The sequence below is a fragment of the Rhinolophus sinicus genome, linkage group LG09 (assembly GCF_036562045.2).
Source record: "Rhinolophus sinicus isolate RSC01 linkage group LG09, ASM3656204v1, whole genome shotgun sequence".
NCBI lineage: Eukaryota > Metazoa > Chordata > Mammalia > Chiroptera > Rhinolophidae > Rhinolophus > Rhinolophus sinicus.
In genome coordinates, this window is record NC_133758.1 from 62,218,291 (window position 1) to 62,238,503 (window position 20,213).

General features: G+C 40.6%; 1 long non-coding RNA gene across 2 annotated transcripts in view; it reads right to left on the minus strand.

Moving 5' to 3' along the window:
• LOC141573181 (uncharacterized) overlaps positions 1-20,213 on the minus strand; it is a 196,894-nt gene that overhangs the window by 127,126 nt on the left and 49,555 nt on the right. Inside the window, exon 3 of one of the 2 annotated variants that reach the window (XR_012498848.1) lies at positions 13,503-19,337. The exons of the other annotated variant lie outside the window; for it this stretch is intronic. This is a non-coding gene — a long non-coding RNA (uncharacterized LOC141573181). Of the gene's footprint in view, positions 1-13,502; positions 19,338-20,213 lie in introns of those variants that run through there. 2 annotated transcript variants of the gene reach the window in all.

Below are 20,213 nucleotides of genomic sequence, written 5' to 3' on the forward strand. Positions count from 1 at the left end.
AGATTAGAGGCCAGGTTCTGTAGTGACTACCTGGGTGGCTTTCTGCAAACTGTATGCTCTCAAATATTTAGTTTTCTCCTCTGAAAGTGAGATGAACAGTCAGAACTGCCTGAAAAGCTTTGTCTTTTATAATATTGGATTAATTAATGCAGACAACACCAGATGTACAGTTCCTGGAACCTAATTGGGACTCTTTCAAAGGTAACTGATTACTCTATTAACTTAATTTAGTCTTAGGACATGGTGGCAAGACACCATCCACTGGGTATTCAGGAAGTAGTCAGCTTTTAATATCATGATACTCTCCGAGGAAAATATTGCATTTCTACCCTTGGACTTCTATGACATGATGCCCTTTGTCTGTCCCCCTATATCTCTGGCCTCTCAGTGCTATATCTTTCTCTCCCAGCCATTAAATGTCATCCTTGACACTGTCTGTTCCCTCTTCCCCAAAACCAAGCCATCATCAAACCCTAGGGACTTTTCCTCTGCAATCCACTCACTTCTCTCCATAAACACACCCACTGCGATAGGCCAAGACCCCAATGCCTCTGGCCCAGGTTACTGCAGGAGCCTCCCTACTGGTCTTCCTATACTCAGCCTCCCTCTTCAGCATATTCTCCACAGAACAGTGATCACTTAAAAAATACAATTTGGCTCAGCATTATACTCTCAAGATCCATCCATGTTGTCACAAATATTCCTATATCATCTTTACTTACTGCGAAATAGTATTCCATTGTGTATATATATACCACACCTTCTTTATCCATTCATCTATTGAAGGACATTTTGGTTGTTTCCATGTCTTGGCCACCATAAACAAAGCTGCAATGAATATAAGTCAGACAGATAAAGCAGAGAACCATATGATTTCACTGATATGTGGTATATAAACCAAAAACAACAAAAGAACAAGACAAACAAATGAGAAACAAAAACTCATAGACACAGACAATAGTTTAGTGGTTACCAAAGGGTAAGGGTAGTGGGGGGTGGGAGATGAGGGTAAGGGGGATCAAGTATATGGTGATGGCAGGAGAACTTACTCTGGGTGATGAACACACAACGGGATTTATAGATGATGTAATGCAGAATTGTACACCTGAAATCTATGTAATTTTACTAACAATTATCACCCCAATAAATTAAAAAAAAATAATAAAAAGAATGTACTGTGTCCAAAAAAAAAAAAAAAAAAAAAAAGCAATTTGAATAAATTATCCTTAGCCAAACCTCTGCTTAAATCCCTTCCTTAGCCTTGTTTTGAGAGTGAGGTTCCTGACCCCATCCTCCAGGCCCTGTGAAGTCCAGCTCTGCCTGTCTCTCTGGCTTCGTCTTGCCTCACTCTCCTTCTACATCCAATCATGCTGGCCTCCTACTCCTAGCAACCAGGGAGCCTTGACCTAGCAATGATTTCTTTACTCTTCCTGATCTACTTTTATATTTATAAGCAAGAGAGAAGAATTAAAAACTTCCTTTGCCATCCTAAGGGCATGAAGAGGTTTAGTGAGTTCAGATATTCTATAGCTTTTTGGGGAGTCTCAGATGAAATGTCAAAAACAAACCCAACATATTATTATGATTTAAACTGAGTCCAAACAATGTTGGTATTTCTAGTAGAACTGAAATTATTAAACCAGCAGCCATTCCCTTAGCATGTGTGAACTTCAATTTCTAGGGCAAAGTCTAGCTAGAAAAGTGCTGACATTTTGAAATGCTATATAGCAGAAAAAGGTAGTGGAATGTTCTGTAACCTCAAAAATTATTTAGTTTGGAGCCCAGTCCCAAGGTGTCACAGCATGTTTGTCAGGTGACAATGAAGTATCCAGAGGTGGGTCAAAACCTCACCAGGAGGCCAGGAGCTTCAAATCCCCCTTAGAAGTGAGGATTTCAAGGTCTAGAGCAGAAATCTGTTCTACAAGTCATTTTTTGGTGACTTCCCAACAGAGCTCACCTCCTCTCTCCCTGCTATTGTTCTCCACTTCATTCTCCTTCATGCTGGCAAGTGCCCAGAGGTAGCCGCCAAGGAGGATGGGCATCTGTAATAAGAGCTGGGGCTGGAGTTAAGCTGCAAAGGATACTGAAAACAGCTGCCGGAGGACACCCAACTACCCACAGAATTATACTTGATAGCCACCCAGGATGGGAATTCCCAGTTTTTCTGATGTTTCTAGGTATCTTCTAGAACATACGACCAATACTGAAGTTGCCATGTCCCTGCCACCTCATGAGTGGGAAGTTGGTGGGAACATGGCAGAGGGTGGTTGACGTGTCATGGTGGGGGCTGGACTCCAATGAATTCCTTTTCTATCTGCAACTAAATTTTACTGACAAGAGTGAAAACGCTGTTGGAGTTGTTACTGTTTCCAATTTTAGTCAAATTATTTCAACCATTGAAGACTTTGAGTATCAAAGGTGAGCTTTTCTACTAATATTCATTGGCCATTTATTGTCATGGGAATTTTATGGTGATTTTTGAGGGTTAAAGGTTAACTCTAGACCCTTTGGATTAGTTTAGCTTGGCCCCTCTGTTATGCTCTTCACAGCAGTTGCTGTTTCTCTGTTCACAAAAGTTACCGCACCTGTAACAATTGGTTTAATATCCATATTCCCTGCCAGACTGGACATGCCTTGTGTGTATATGAGCCCTGCCCATCTCGTATCTTACTAAGTATTGTTTTCTCACATGTTGGTAGGTACTATATATATTAAAGAATGGATGAATAAAAGTAAGCCAAAACAAGAATATGTCATCAAATGAAACATTCCACAATATTATTAGGGGTCTAAAATGGTGAAAATTACTGTTGCATTTTCACAAGGACACCTTAGAACCTCCTTATACTGATATAACAGTAACTTGTAACAGGGAAAAACAGCTAACGTGGCTAATGCTCACAGCATCCTTAGGTAATGTTCTAGCACTTCACCTGCATTCGGTCATATCATCCTCATAACAGCTGCATGAGGCAGGTACTCCTATCCCCGATTTACAGGTGAGAAGACTGAGGCTCAGAGAAGTAGGAGACTTGCCAATTGGTAAGGAGCAGAGCTGGGTTTTATACCCAGCTCTGTTCTCTTAACTCTGTTGTTTTAGAGAACTGAAACAATGCTAAGATAATGAAACAAAAGAAGTCTGTTCTGAGGCCTGCTCTGTCCAACGCCCTGACAGGAACCTGAAGACAATTAGATAAGAGTCCATCCCAGCCTTGAAGGAGATACCAGGAGTTAACGTCATTTAAAAAGCTAAATAAAAACACAGGCAATAAGATCTCTGGCTTGACTACCGCTACATGAATTGTACTCATTATATGCCGTGTGTCCTGCAGAGGAAGGAGGGAAGGACGCGGAGGCCTGCAGCAGCCTAGGCAGGTTCCGTGGTGGGCAGCTGGCCCTGAACCTTGTGCAGCAGGATGGACACCATGCTAATGGGTGGAAAGGATATGAGAGTCACATGGGATAATGTGAGAAAATGTGCCACATCAAAAGTTGGTTTTCTTTTTTTAATATGGATTCAAAATAATGAACAAATACTATCCCGAAGCCCAGAGTTTTCTCCACCTTGGAGAGGAACATGGGTTTTTTGTTAAGTCAGTAGTTCTTGCTCCCCACATTTGTTTCTCCAGCTATAAAATGAAAATAATACCTGCCATGTTCCTCCCCCATAGAGATGTTGACAGGGTTGAAGGATTCCACAAAGCTTTGAGGGTCTCTTTAAAGTAGTTATGCCAAACCACATCACATTCACCCTTACTGTTTTCCCTGTTGGTTTTCATATCATTATTGTCTAACTGCCCCTGGGAAAGCACAGCTCTTAGTGCAATCACAGCCTGCTTAAACAATGAACTGTCTGCATCATGACCCACCTGCCTGGAAAAGGCTGGGCAGGAGAACCTTGGCCTTGCACATCCTTCCTCCAGCAATTCCTGCTGCTCCAGAAGAGTCCCTGCAGCCAGAGCCAGTTCCCCAACTCCCTTTTACCAGGACTAGCTTTCAGATAGTATGTTTTTTCCTCCAACTCAAAAATTCTTTTGGTGTTTTGTTTGTTTGTTTTAATGAATTGATATTTAAATATCAGAAACTTTCAGCTAAGAGTCTAGAATTCTAGCTTCCTTTCCACAGAAGGACTGACAACAATGGGCCCATATTGTAGCCCCTGTCACAGCAAGAATCAAACAATCCATTGAATGTACGCTTATGTCCTGACCATGCCCCATGTGGCCTTTGTCACAATGTGCTGCGTCCAGCGCAACACGGGCAGTGACGGTGCGAGAAGGGGCGGTTTGGGTTAAGTTTTTTAGAAAGAAACAAACAGAGACTTAATGCAGTTAAATCTCTCCGAAGGCCAGGGGTCTCTCAGTCTCAGAGGACTGGAGCCCAGAATATGGCCGACTGGGGGTTTTTATTGAATAGGTATGCAAAAACAAGAGAAAGCAACATTGTTTCATACACGGTCTCTGAAACTCACACATAATAACAGAAAAATATTTATCTCAATCACCCTTTGGCAGTCAACAGCTGAAGCACAAGGTCCCACAATGTCCTAATTAAGGTATGTACCTTCTCAGGGTCAGAAGGGTCAAGTCTCTTATTTTGTAAGTTCCGTTGAGCTAAGTGGAGAGAATTGATCTTTGTTGTTTTTGTAACTTCTCTCACAAACAGGTGCCAAGGAAAAGGCAGAGCCGGCAACAGCTTTTCCCAGGCAGGGGGAAGGGGTGGCAAGGCCCCTTCCCATATCCTTCTAAGGCAGCTCATTGGGGTCCCCACTCAGTTCTGCCTGGCTTAGGTTGTATCTCCCGTGAGATATCTTACCCGTCTTTGGCTACAAACCATCTTTTGGGGACCAGACAGAGAGACATAAGGTGTAAACATAAGGATGGAACAAAGACCCAGACAGGCATAGTCTCACAGACTCTTCTTTCCTTAAGGAAAGACATGGGGGGACAGTTGGGTAGGTTGTTGTGTGACTACAACAATGGGCATCTGGGCCTTTTGGCTACAACTGTCTATGTTCCATCCAAAGCACTGTCCGGTCTGGGGGTGAGCTGCCTGTGGGGCCACACTAGGTGAGAAAGGTGCCAGGGCTGGGTCAAATTGGACATTGGTGGCATTTCTGAGTGCCAGTCCATGGGGACTGAGCCAAAGAGAGAAAGAAGGGTCTGAACTCAGAGCCTGGAGCCAAAGACAAGAGCCAGGAAGTCAGGTACTAGGCACCTTTGATTGGAGAATGAGAGCCAATAGCCACAGTTCCAGAGCAGATTCCAGGAGCCCACATGTCCCCATGCCTGCCATGGCATGCCCTTTAATGACACTCTATGTTGACCAGATAGTTCATGGTTGTCTATTATAAACATCAGGAAATTACATACCTACATGTCCTTGCACACATACGAACCTACCCCCATAGCCAGTCCCACTGCCAACGATTCTGGTTTAATAGCTGGAGCAGGCCTGTGTCCACAGCATTGTCTGACAGCTCCCTGGCACTTCCAATACGCAATGTGCAGTCAGAGTTAAAACGGCCACTCTAGGTGAGCTGATCTTCCTGGTAACTCCTCTTTTCAGTGATCTCAGTCTGACCCCATAAATTGAACATTCTCTAAATAACTCAGTTCCTTTTGCATAAAAACCCCTTCTTGTGGTTCCTCTCTTCCCCTTTCCCTGAAATGGTGTCTAGATTGATAAAGGCAGCTTACTGTGTCTCAGGCCTGTGTGGTTTCTCTTTGTCTTCCCCAGATGACATCCTTTGTCTTCCTGGTTACTTGCAGCTCAAGCTGACCCTGGTGGAACATGATTTGGCCACCCTCGATGTGGTCAGGGTCTGACAGCCTTCCTGCTGACCTAGCCTCAGCCTGCCTCATGTGAGTGCCATGAACCCCTCAGGGCCAATTCCATGTCCTCCAGTTGTCCTCCTCCCCTTGCCCAGGCAATCATCCCAGAGGATTGCAGTGCTCGCCACTGCCCCATTGCAGGGGACCCACAGCAGTCCTACTGGCCTTGGAGTGCCCCTTAGGGCCAGTGCCAACCTGGGCTCTGTCTGTACCACGAGAATGAGTGTACCTCCCCAAAGTGTACTGGAGCACGTCATGTTGAGTTGTCACTTTTACTTCAATGGGGTCTCACTTGGGTGGGTGTGGAGGCAGCTGTCAAGAGGACATCCTCCCAGAGTTCTAATAAAACTGAAACAAATGAACCTAGCCCTCAGTTTTTTCCCATGATCTGCACTGCTCCTCTGGTTTCCGAACCCCTGCCTCACCTGCCTTTTTCTGCATTTCTCTTCCCAGAATCTCTTTGGCTGTCAGCAGCAAATTTTCCTATATTTGCCCTCCAAGTCTGTCTGGGATTCCCACATCACAGCTTCTTTCCTAACTTCAGCTTCCCTAAGTCTTCGCCAATGAGAATCTCACTGATAAGGAGACCTAACTCAGGAAGACTTCACATGACTCTCCTCATTACAAATTAATTTTGCTAATTCTTTTTTCAAATGTTCTTGGCTATTCTTACCCACTTACTTTCTCAGGTGAAGGCTCTAAAAGATTTACAATCATGGGAAACAGTTTCTTAAATTACATCTGCTACCCTCTGTGGGCAAGAGGTCTTTTAGTGTGACCCAACTCTCTGAGACAAACTCCCCTCTAGCAGTTTTGGGGGCACCTATAAGAGTTCCTTGAAGGTCATAGCAGCTATACCAAAACTTCACATTTTGGTTAAAAGAAATTGATACAGTATTCATTGGAGATGTTCACAGAAATTTTGATTGTCCTTCCCGATGGAAAGAGTCTCCTTCATCTGCTGGAAATTAGTTGTGGCCATGAGATTTGCTCTGGCTGATGAGATGTGAGGGTCCGTTCAGAGTGAGCTTCACCATGGCCTTGGTGTCCCCTGCCATATGTTAAACACTGTCCTAGGTGGTGGCTGTCCCATCAACTGAGGTCCTAGATTGAGAACATCATGCAGCAGAACCTTACACAAACCTTAGTGTACATGTGGTATGAGTGACAAACAAACCTTTGTTGTTTTAAGGCTCTGAGATTTGAGAGAGTTTGTTACCACATCATAACTGAGCCCATCCCTAGTAGAGTGAAGGAGAAACAGCAAGCGTTTGTGTATATGCAACCAGAAACACAGACCATACCTCCACCCAACCCAAACACTGTTTTTCTTTGCTCTCTCTCCACTGAATAATAAATTTATCCTTTTAGAAAACAGATTGTTAAGTCCAGATTCACTCTATCTATTGACGGGATTGTTTAAAACAAGAGTTGAAGGATTGGGGCCGGGGAAGAACTACAAAACAAAAGGACACAGATTGGTCGTCTGTGCTGATAGGTGGGGACAGACTCCTGACCCCATGTTACCTACGAAACATGGGGCCAGGGCTGCTCTGAGCACAAACACACAAGAGCAGTGCCTCTTGACTCAGTGCCTTGCCTCCGTGCTTCTTATGCTGCCTTCCTTTTCGCATCCTTACTGAGTGATGTAGTCGAAAACCCGAGGGGCCCTAATGGCTCTGTCTTTGGGAATATGGACTTTAGAGCAACCAGCTCTCTGTTACTTCGCATTTGGACTCCACATGGTTTTTTTAATGAAGAGACTCAGGCATTTTTAAGGTGCTGCTCTCTCATCACGAACCTGTGATTTCTTTAACCAATGTATCAAAGTAAAGCTACTCATCTTTCTAGTTAAAAAGTCCCGAAATGAAGTGTTACAACATCTGCCTTTTGAAAATCACTTTTTATTTTTCAATTAGTTGACATACAATATTATTTTAGCTTCAGGCGTACAACATAGTTTAGACATTTATATCACTTACAAAGTGTTCACCCTGATAAATCTAGTACCCATCTGACACCATGAACAGTTATTAAAATATTATTGACTATATTCCCTATGTTTTACTTTACATCCCCAGGACTATTTTGTAACTATCAATTTGTACTTAATCCCTTCCCTCTTTTTACCCATTCCTCCTAATGCCTTAACGATCTGGCGAATATCAAAATGTTCCCCGTATCTATAAGTTTGTTCATTTATTTTGATTTATAGATTCAACATATAACTGAAATCATATGGTGTTTGCCTGTCTCTGATTTACTTCACTCAGCATAATACCCTCTAGGTCCATCCAGACTGTTGCAGATGGCAAGATTTCATTCTTTTTCATGTCTGAGTAATGTTCCATTGTATATATGTGCCACTTCTTTATCCATTCATTTACTGATGGACACTTAGATTGTTTCCATATCTTGGCTATTGTAAACAATGCTACAATGAACATAAGGATGCATATGTCTTTTTGAATTAGTGTTTTGGATTTTTCTGGATAAGTTCCAGAAGTGGTATTACTGGGTCCTTCTTTGTCTCTTGCTATAGCCTTTGTTTTAAAGTCTATTTTGTCTGGTATAAGTATTGATACCTCAGCTTTTATTTTTCATTTCCATTTTATGAAATATATTTTTCCATCCCTTTACTTTTAGTCTGTTTGTGTCTTTCGATCTGAAGTGAGTCTCTTGTAGGCAGCATACGTAAGGGTCTTGTTTTCTTATCCATTCAGCTACCCAACCTTTTGATTAGAACATTGAATCTGTTTCCATTGAAAGTAGTTGTTGACAGATATGTAGTTAATTGCCATTTTATTATTCATAATTTAGATCTTTTTTTGTTCTTCTTCTTAAATAAGTCCCTTTAATATTTCCTATAATTCTCATTTGGTGATGGTGAATTCCTTTAGATTTTTCTTGTCTGGGAAGCTCTTTGTCTGTCCTTTGATTCTAAACGATAGTTTTGCTGTGTAGAATAATCTTGGTTGTGGGTCCTTGCTTTCCATCACTTTGAATATTTTGTGACAATACTGTCTGGCCTGCAAAGGATCTGTAGAGAAATCAGCTGGCACTCTTATGGAAACTCCCTTGTAGGTAACTAACTGTTTTTCCCTTGTTACTTAAGATTCTTTCTTTGTCTTTAACCTTTGGCATTTTAATTGTGATGTCTTTGGCTTCATCTTGTTTGGAACTCTCTGCACTTTCTGGGCATATACGTCTATTTCCTTCTCTAAGTTAGGGAAGTTTTCCATCATTACTTCTTCAGATAAATTTTCAATTCCTTGCTATCTCCTTTCTTCTGGTACTCCTATGATGCTAATATTGGTATGCTTGATGTTGTACCAGAGGCCTCTTAAACTCTCCTCAGTTATTTTTTATTATTATTCTTTTTTCTTTTTGCTGTTTTGATTGGGTATTTTCTGCTCTTTTATCTTCTAAATGACTGATTCAGTTCTCTTCCCTTTAATGTATTCTTCATTTCAGTTATTGTATTCTTCATTTCTGACTAGTTCTTTTATATTAACTCTCCCCACTTTTATGTTTCCTGTCTCTTTGTTGAAGTTCTCATTGAGATCACTGAGCATCCTTATAACCAGTGTTTTGAATTCTGCATCTGGTGGATTGCTTGTCTCCATTTTGTTTAGTTCTTTTTCTTGAACTTTGTTTTCATCTTTCATTTGGGGCATGCTTCTATTTTTCTCTTCATTTTGACTACCTCCCTGTGGTTTAGCTATTATGTCTCCCAGCTTGATAGAGTATCCATACATAGTATATGTCCTGTGGGGCCCAGTGGTACAGCCTCCCTAGTCATCTGAACCAGGTGCTCCAGATATGTCTCTTGTGTGGGTTTTGTGTGCCCTTCTGTTATAGTTGAGCCTTGCAATGTCATTGTGATGGATTGAACATCACATGATGGTTGCTGTTTGCAATGTCATTGTGATGGATTGAACATCAGGCTCATTGGTTAAAAGTACTGGCCATGACTACAGTGGAGGAGCTGTTTTGCACAGGCTGACCCTATGGAGCAGGATTCGCTTTAGTGGGACTCTCGTGCCTGCTCAGTCTGCCATTTGAGTATGTCATTTGTAGAGCTTGTTGGGTGGTGCTCTGAAGCTGGCCACTGGGTATGTTTTTCCTGAGGCCTCTTAAGAGAGGTTCTGGTGCAGTCCAAGGTTAGCCACTGTCAGTGACCTCCCCATGGACCCTAGGTATGAACTACAAAGTGATCTACAGATGGTTGCCACTTGTGCTGGGCTTGAAGGTGCCTGGGAGAGACTGAGGTATGAACTGAGGCCAGCTGTCACTAGTGCCAGGCTTGGGGCTGCTTAGCAAGAGGTACGGGTCATGCCAAGGCCAGATGCTGCTTGTATGAGGTTTGTGAACCTTTGAGAGATTTTAGGAAAGTCTTCAGCATGAACCAAGACAGGCTGTTCACATGGAAAAGCCACTGGGAGCAACTTGGGTCAGCCCAAAAGTTAGGTGGAGTGGGGTCTCAGGCAATCACTATGGTGGGATGAATGGTGTTAGCCAGGTTGATGGAGACTTAGATATGGCACCTGCCTGTGCATGCAGCCTAGGTAGTGGGAGGGCTCAACAAAGGAACAATGCCTTATGCTAGCAATTCTGTTTGGGAGAAAGCTGCCCCTCCAGCGCTCACCCTGAAGCTAGACAATACAAGTCCTTCCCTTATGTCCCTGGCAACTTTTGAGCTGCTGCTCCAGCCTTGAAGCTCAGAGTGAGTGAGTCTTTCAGTGAGTAAGTTCATGCATGGGCCCTTTAAGAGGAATGCCTGGGATCCTGAAGCTCTGTTTCACTCAGCCACAATCTCCACTGGTTTTCATAGCTAGAAGTTGGGGGACTTCTCTTCCCAGCACTGGAACTCTGGTCTGTAGAGCCTCGTGTGGGGCTTGGAACCCTCCCTCCTCAGCGGAGACGTCCATAGCCAAGATATCCCTCCCGATTTTTAACCACTACACATGGTTGTGGGACTGGTGTGTTCTGCATCTCTGCTTCTCCTACCAGTCGAGATGTGGCCTCTTGTATAAATCCTTAGTTATAAGACTTCTGTTCAGCTAGACTTCAGTTGATTCTCAGTGATGCTTTTCTGTAGTGTAGTTGTAATTTTGAGGTGGTCATGGGAGGAGGCGAGCATAACATTTACCTACTCTATCATCTTGACCATGTGGTTGTGTTCTAAATGCCTTTAATTATCTCAGATTACTATCACTCTTACTTCCATGTCCCACCCATCTGCCCCTATACCGGGACAGAAGATGCTTGCCACCATGACTCCACTTTTCTTATTTTTAGTAGATTTGCCTTTTTGCCACTTTATATTATTATTTACTTAATAATATTATTTACTAAATAATTATTTAGTAAATAATGTTATTACTTACAAATTTAAAAGAGGACTCAAGGAAGAAAAGATGTGTTTATATTTCGAGATAAGAAATAGAATACATAAGAGGCTGAACAAAGTAACCCAGTGTCAGAATGAAATAGTTGTACCTTATAATCTTTTTCTCTTGCTAAATGTAGATTAAAATATAATTTTTCTAAAACAGTCTTTTAAAGTTTTATAGTGTCCATAAGGCTAAACCAAATTAGTTCAGAAAAAGAATGATTTCCTATAGTGAAACTAAACAACTTTCCTCCAGGACTCCTCATAGAAAGGAGACTATTTGAAGCAATGACATCTTCTCTGTAAACATGTGACAGACTTCAAGAATTGTCACTTCTAATTTCCCTTAGTATAGGATGATGACATCATATGGGATTTCACTTGGTAAAACAATCCATGGGTGGTAGGATGGAATTGAGTGGTGGAAGTATGCTATCCAGGAACTCAGCTCTCCAATTAGCTGGATGATCCAAGGATCAGTTTCAAACTATAAGAAAAAGGTCAAACCTCTGTGAATTGCTGTTTAACTGGTTCAGCTTTTGAAAGGTGTAGGACAGCAGTGAATTTGAGAGTATCTCCTTAACCAAATACAGAGTATTGATATTCTGTGTGGCTAGTTAAGTGCAGAGCCAGTCTACTTAATGCAAACAATACAATGGAATAGGGTCAAAGGACAATTTAAAAAGATGTCTAAATGGTCAAAGATAAATAAAGTCACGATAGACAGTGATGATGGGGCTACATAAATTAGTATAATGTTGGTAGGCATATATATATGTGTGTGTGTGTGTGTGTGTGTGTGTGTGTGTGTGTATGGCATATATATATGCCATACACACACACACACACACACATATGTATATGTAAAATAGGGTGCCAAAAAACTATACACATTTTAAAAAAGGAAAAAAACTGTATTAAAATTGTAATACTCAATATATACTGATAATAAAAGATGAATATAAGTCATGTGTATACTTTTTTTGGCATGCTTGATATATATATATATATGGCTAGCATTGGTTCCAAACCTACAAATCTTGTTAATGAAATAATTCTCTCTGCCACCAGTGTTGACGTTATAAATATGTTTGGTGTGTGCATACAGGCTCTTCAAAGGGAATTGTAGCCATTTCTATTATAATAGCCCTACTCTGGAACATATTGTGTGAAATTCTCTCCAGGATAGTCAGAGGACATTTTAGTGAAACTAACTCAAGTTCTTCCTTTATGTTCATCTCTAATGGATCCAAAGACATTGTCCAGGAACACTGGGGTTCTCCCACCTTGAGGTGTTTTCTCTTTCTACTTGGACGCTACACTCCAAAATGAGGGAAAGACTTGGTCTACTCTTTTGATTCAGGAATATACATTTTAGTATCCAAGAACCTGACCTTAATTTCTTTTCATTAATTCTCCAAGAAGTCCTATCAGGGCCATGTACAGATATTATTCTGGTGTACTTTGAATCCCATGTTTCCTGAGTTGGAAATGTAGATTAGGATTCTTGCTCTTCTTTGTCTCCCAGCACTTATAAAACTTTCCTAATGATAAAGTTGGGGAAACAGGAAAGTATCTGGAATACGTGTGCTTCTCGAGCTCTTGAAGATTTTAATAATTTGGGATGCATTTGTTTATTATATATTTAGTCTTGACTGATATAAAATAATGGAAACACATATTTATGTAAGTATTCTATTAAGACAAAAAACACAATATTTTGACCTTACCTTTATTATACACTCCCACCATGATTATTTTTTGATGTGAACATGTGTGCATATATTCCGCTCCAGAATTAAAGTTCTGGTTGGAGCTTTTCCCTCTAACTCTAAGTGCTGGAGGGGTGATGGGGTAGACTGTGGAAGGTATTTCCTGGCTGTAACAGAGACATACACATTTATTATGCTTTTTTATTCTTTCCTAGGGTAAATAAATCTAAAAGAAGATAAAAATTGCCTTTTTAAAAGCTCTACATATACATACCTACCAGGTTGGCAATAATCAAAAAATGGAAAAGTGTTGGTGAGGATGTAGAGAAATTCTCATATGCAGATGATGTCTTTAATTTTCCCTCAATCTTTCTTGAAAAATAGACATTCTGGATGCATAGTTATAGTTGGACCTCCCCTCTCCACCCACCAACACTTTGAAGATATTATTCCACTGGCTTCTGGCTTCCATTGTTACCAATGAGAAGCCAATAATTAAACCAAAATTTAATTGTTGTTCCTCAGTAGAACTACCTTTATTCTCTGGATGCTGCTGCTGTTTATTACTATTATTATTACTACTACTAGTAGTATAGTAGTAATCAATCTTTGATGTTTAGCAGTTTCACTGTAAAGTATCTAGATATTTACTATTTTTATTTTTACTGCTTGGGATTCCTTGTGCTTTTTCTCAGTGTAAATTATTTTTTATCCTCTCTGGAACATTTCTCACTCAGTATCTTCTCCATATAACCTTTCTTCCATTCTCTCTATTTTTGGCTTCTGGTCTGTAATATAATATTTGTTTGACTTTCTCATTTTGTCCTCCATACCTCTTAATGTTTCCCATCTTTTTGTGTGCTGTAGTTTGAATGGTTTCTTCACATCTATTTTCCAGTTCAACAATTTTCCTTAATTTTTAAAACATTTTGTATAATTAGTTTATTGAGTCTGTCTTATAATTCTAATATTTAAATTTCATAAGCATTTAAATATCTTGATGTTTTCTACAATTTCTGTCAATTTTAACACCTGAAGTTTTCTTTCCATTTGTGTGTTCGGTTGATCTTAATTTGTGGAAAACTTGGAGGCCTAAATTAGGCATTCTTACTTCCAGAGAAGATTTGTGCTTAATTCAGCTGGGGCACTATTACTCTGGAACAATTCTCACCTCCTTGTGAGTTCTAGGCTTCATCAGAGTGCTTCACAGTCAAAGGCCAATTTCCATCTCAGGGTGTTTGTTTTGTTTTCCTTGTAGTTAGAGGTATCTTTCTAATTTGTCAGCCCCACAATACCATTTTTAAAAATTTATAACAGGAGAGTCACTTATAGTTCCTGTCCTCTGTATTGTTGGTGATGGAAACCTCTGCTTTATTTCAGTTCACTTTGCATTATGCCAAATTTATTTAGAAAATTAAAGGGCCAGTCACTAAATCATAGGAAAGATTATATCCTTTAACTCACCTCCATAAACCAAAATCATTTTAATCACATGAAGAAAAAAATGTTTATATCCAGAGACTGACATTCAACTTTCTCTATGAACATTCCTTTTATATAGTCACAGAACCGAGGCTGGAATCATTTCTTAAAGCAGGAGCTACAGTGTGTGCTTTGAGATATATCTCCACTGGGTAAATAATACTCCATCCTATTTATTTGTGTTAAAAGATACATTTTTAAAGGGGGTAAAATCTTCACTCTAAATAAGATATAAAATAAACCCCACCAATGACTTTATTTAATTCATTGATTAATGAGGGAACCGATAGGATGTTGCAATCTCTCTGAGAAATAACTGGAGAATCTGAAAAATCTACTAGCCTAGTTTCTTCTGTTACTGTGACTCAGTATCATTGTTGAGCACAAATGGTCCTGTCCAGTCTGATGTAATTTCTTGTTACTATTAATATGCCAATGTTGCTTTTGTAGTACTTGCTCAGTGAATAGTGAGAGTAAGGAAGGGCGAAGAGGTCCTGGATCTTAGTAGTACAGTTCCTCAAACATGGTGTTACTGCAGACCAGTGTCTACATGGGGTACAATGGTTGTTGAAGAGACAACCACTCCCTACAAATTGGACTTCAAAAGAAAACATTAAACAAAGGAGAATGGGGGTTCTAGCTCCCTAATAGAGAGGGGTGTGGAGCCTGTTGCTAACCAGATCTTCTGGAAGGTAGGTCAGTGTTCTGGGGAAGTGGCTGTGTGAATCTAAGATCCAGTTGGATGCCCAACACAGTTCTTTTTAATAACACCTTTAATAATTAGGAGGTCTATTGGCTGCATCATTTTATTCATAATTCTATCTGGAGGTTTATGACTTGTCAACATCACACTTCATTGCCCATCCTTCTCAATTCAAGTTGACTTTCCCTATGAGAATAACGTACTTGGATAAATTTGATGTTCACATCTGAATTAAGTACTTGCATCCTAATACAAATTTTAATATGTGCTCTTCAAAGATGACAGTCAATGGCAGGGAATTCCTGATTTCCTTTAATAAAATTGTTAATGTTTTTCTCATTGTTTTAAAAAAGTATTTTTAAGGAAACAAATCTTAGAATGATAATGGCTTATTCACATGACTATTTATATTTCCTTTATTTGTATCTCTTCTAACATCATGCCTGAACTTATTTTCCTGTTCTGGTGCCTTTCCCCACCTTCTACTTCTTTATTGCCCTCATTCGTGTTGTTAGTGTTTCATTTTCTCACCAACACCCTCTAATGAAAAGAGACCTTTATAATTTTCTCCAAATAAATGTTCTGTCAATAGCCTCCTTTACAGTTGACTTTTACTTCACTTCAGCAGTTCTTTAAACCCTCAAAAGAACTTTTGGGAGTATCTCTTTTTTAACGCCATTATCTGTTAATTGCTGTCCATCTTCTCCACTATGTAAGGACTAAATTTTATGGTCATATTTAAAAGTGCCTGATTATCTTGGCAATAAAAACTACAGCTTCTCATTCTCCTATAAGCTGCACATTTCCTCTTACAAAAGATGAAATGTTAGATGGATGAATATTCTGCTTTTCTGACTTTGCTATATTTATTTGTCATTTGACTATTTATTGAAAAACATTTATTGAATGATGGCTGTGTGTCAAGCATTACTGTAGATACTTGAAAAATGGAGATGATAAAAAATGGAGACGATACCACCCCTGGCTTCCAGGAGCTCCTGGTCCAGTGGGTGCTATAAATACACAAACAAATGTAATATGGTGAGAATTACTAATAGAATTAAAAGAACATTCTCTGACACCAAATTGCCTTCTCTTGGGAGACTGGAGATGAGGGAGGAACACAGAAGAGAGGAGTGAGTCATATATTTATCCCATAAGGTGTTTGAGCAGGGTTTTGACAGAAGAATAGAGGTTCTCTAGGTAGGGAACACAGGTAGGGGGACAATACAAGGAAAAAAAAAGCAGCAAGAGGGAAGGTAAGGAGACATGGAGAACCATAGCATTTTGAGAGAAAGCCACAGTTGGCTGTAGTAGGGACTGTAACTTGGGATATAAGGTGGCTGGGTATGAGGGTGAAAATGTATATAGGGCCCAGAGAGCAAAAATCCTTATATGTGATGCTACTGTATTTCCATTTTTTTTGCAGGTGATGAGAGATATTGAAGACTTTAAAATCTCAGTTGGCTTGACATATGAACGCAGTTTGAAGGTCTAGTGGAGGAAAGATATTCCTAGCACAGGGAAACCATTTAAGTAGTTTAGGCAAGAGATTGGAGGTCAGTGGGAGTGGAGATGAGAATGCAAATTCATAAGAATAGGTATTTCATAAAGCTTTGCTGAGCCCAATCAGTCAGATTGTACAATTGAAGAAGGCAAAATGGAGTCTGGAGACTGATTAGGTGTGTTGAGGGAGAGGCAGAGAATAGTTAAGGGTCATTGAGAAAGTTTTGAGTTGGGGCAATTGTCTAAATTTCAGTGCTGTTAACCAAGATGTGAATTCAGGAGAAGGAAAAAAGATGGGTTATGGCAAGGTAGTTCAGTTTTGAACATAATAGAATATGAGTTTCTGGCTGGTTATCAGAGTACACTGGGACTCAAGAGAGAAGGCAATGTAGGAAAGGAAAAGGGGAGAGAGAATTAGTTTTATTCTAGATGCTAAGATCTGTGCTAGGTGCTTCAGGCTAGTAGAGGGGAAAGAAATTCCAACAATTTAGTAAAAGTATCGCCATTCAGTGTTCTGGTGGTTTCCTTTGCTGGAGATTCTTGATTTACAAAATTCACACAGGGCTCTCTGATTACATAGAAGTAATGCAAAAATTATTCTATAATTCTTGGCAAAAAAAATTAGTCATTATAAATACGAATATAGAGGCTACAACCTGTGTTAAGTGGTCTGTTTAATCATATAAATTGGGTATCTCCAGTGCTGAAATGGCGTTGGAAGTTTAGAGGTAAATTTTCTATAAATACCAGTTTAGACTGAACCATTAATATTTCCCACATGATGGTTTTTTGTTGTTGTTGTTGTTGTTTTTTAACTGACAAATCCAGACTTTGGCAAATTCATCATGGCTGACAAATTATGAGCTGTGGAGGACGAGTGAGCACACAACCTGTGGGTGGAATAGGGGTGGAGTTGCTCCTGAACGAAACTAGGAAATCAAGTGAGACTCAACCCTGTTTTTTAATGGCATCTGGTAGAAGCAGACACAAAAATAAAATCCAAAGGAACCTGGTGATTTCAGTGAAAGAGACAGAGATTTGAGCAGGGTACATGGGAGTCGTACAGGGAATCCCCAACCCAGTAACAGTTGGAGGAAGTCAGGGGTAGGGTGGAGACTGGGGCAATGCATAAAGGAGTGATGTCTTCCCTGAGTCTCTGATGGTAAGTAGAATTAGCCAGATGAAAGGGTGTGTAAAAGGCATAGCGGGGAGAGAAAATGGCAGGAGTGGGCTGTACAGGGGCAAGACAGTCTAGTGAGTGTCAAGGGCTTCATACTTCAGTGTCTTGGAGTCTAAAGTGTTAAAGGGAGATGGGTGAGAAACAAGCTGGAGCAGGAGCAGTAGGGAGTCTGGAATGGTGGGTGGGTTAAGGAACTTGGGCTATACCCACAGAAGGTGGTATGAATTGAATCAGGGGACCAACATGCCATTGCAGCAGTTGTGTGGAGGACAGATTGGAGAATAGCCTAGAGAAGGCAAACTTAGTTCTCATAGTAGGTCAGGTGAGAAACGTTAAAGGTCTAACCCAAGTCAAGGGTGAGAGGGCTGGAGAAGAGGGCAAAGCCAAAATATATATCAAAGCAGAAGAACTGATGATCAGCTGAGATTTTGGTGCTTTTGACCAAGGTGGAGAATAAAAAATAAGGTATATGAGAGGTAGGGAAATACGATGAATATAGGTTCAGACCTACTACATTGGAAGTCTCTGTGGATATCAAGAGAGATGTCTAGTCTGGAAAGAGAGATCTACGAGATGGTGATGATAATGGAGAAGATGGTGGTAAACCTTTTCTGAGCACCTCCTCTGTGCCAAACACTGTACTCTTTCATGTTCATTAGGTCATTAATTCTTGTTCTGCTTTCTTCTTCAGAACCCCTATCACTGTAGCATACCAAGTCATCCATTTGTTCAGTGGCTGTCTCACATTATAGTAGAAGTGCCATGAGGAGGAAGGATTTTGTTTATATGCTTAATCACTGTATATCCAGTACATATCACATAGCTACTCAAAAAGTCTTGGTGAATGAATGATAGAATCTTTACAATAACTGTAACAGATAGGGATAAAATTTTCCCCATTTTATAAGTGTGAAAACATGCTTGAGGGACAAAACAGACCTGGGACAGTATATGATTATACATATTGTCCCAGGCCACATGTCTAATCGGTAGAAGTCCCAGGATTCTAATCTGAGTCTCCATGATTGCAGAGCTAGGTAGTCTCTTTGCCATTCTCCATACCACTATTAGCATAAATGACTATTGAAACTACAGGAAGATATCGATTCCACTTTCCAGGAAGAATGTCTAGGGTAAAAAAACGAAGAGGAAATCTCTGGTAACCCCAACAATTGTGGAAAGAAGAATCTCCAAAGAAGACTGAGAATAATACCAGAGAAGAAAGAGAAAACCCTGAAAGGAACTGTGTTCTAGAAAACAAAAGAGAGCCTGCCCGATTAAGGCCGTGGTCAGCAGTGTCAAACTCAACTACAGGTCAGGTAGGCAGTGCTTCAGAAATTGTCTGTAAATTGGATATCTCCACAGCTGCATTCTGGCCTTGAGGAGTGAGAGTCAAGCTTTCTTTGTAGCAGTAGAGACCAGGATGAGTACCTTCAGTGGGATGAGGGCGACAGAAGGAAGTACGTGGATCAGGACTAAAGGGAAGGTAGTGGAGGCCGGGGGTAGACCAGCTGTCATCAGTTGTCTGTAAGAGGAAAGAGGAAAACAAGACAGTTTCTAGTAAGAAAGTGGTGAGGCGAGACTTCTGCATTAAGGTGGGAGAAACTTCAGCTCTTTGGCTTGTACTTGATGCAAAATAAAAATGGGTGTGAGTGTACACACTCATATGTGTGTACATGGTACATATATGTAGGGGTGTGTGTGTATAAGGAGATGTGTATATGGAGGAGTGTAAGGGTGTGTGTGTGTGTGTGTGTGTGTGTGTGTGTGTGGTATATGTGTGTCTGTGTGTGGGTGCGTATGTGGGGCATATGTGGGGTGTCTGTATATGTGAGGGTAGAGAGGATATGTGGCGGAATGTGTACATGGAAGGGTATATGGGTCTATAGGGGGTATGTGTGTATATATGGGGGTGTGTTTATGGGGAGGTGTTTGGGTGTGTGAGGTATATATGTGTGTATGCAAGGGTGTGTGTATTTAATAAGTCTATTAATCAGTTAAATCTAATAATGTCCATAAACCTTGCTTTGTAAACTGTAGAATGTAAAACAAATGTAAAATGTTATTACTTTCGGCTTAGTTTAATCTTGGGAAGGTTGTGCCTTCAAAATCGCCACCTGATGCTGTATTACCAAAGGTACCTGCCATGACTGTGACCCTGTCACTCCTCCTTTCTCAGGGAACTGTGCATCCTGCCCCACGCCATCACTTAGAGGGACTTTATAGGGAAAAAATTGCCTCCTCCTCTTATGGAGAAGGAGGACATTGTGCATCATTTATCTGTATTTTTGTCAAGTTGCATGCACCAGGAGGAGACCTGACAGGAGGCCCTTTTCCTGTCCATGGGCCTGACATGTCATAGAGCACTGGCCAGTTCTCCCACTCAGGCAAAAAGAGAAAG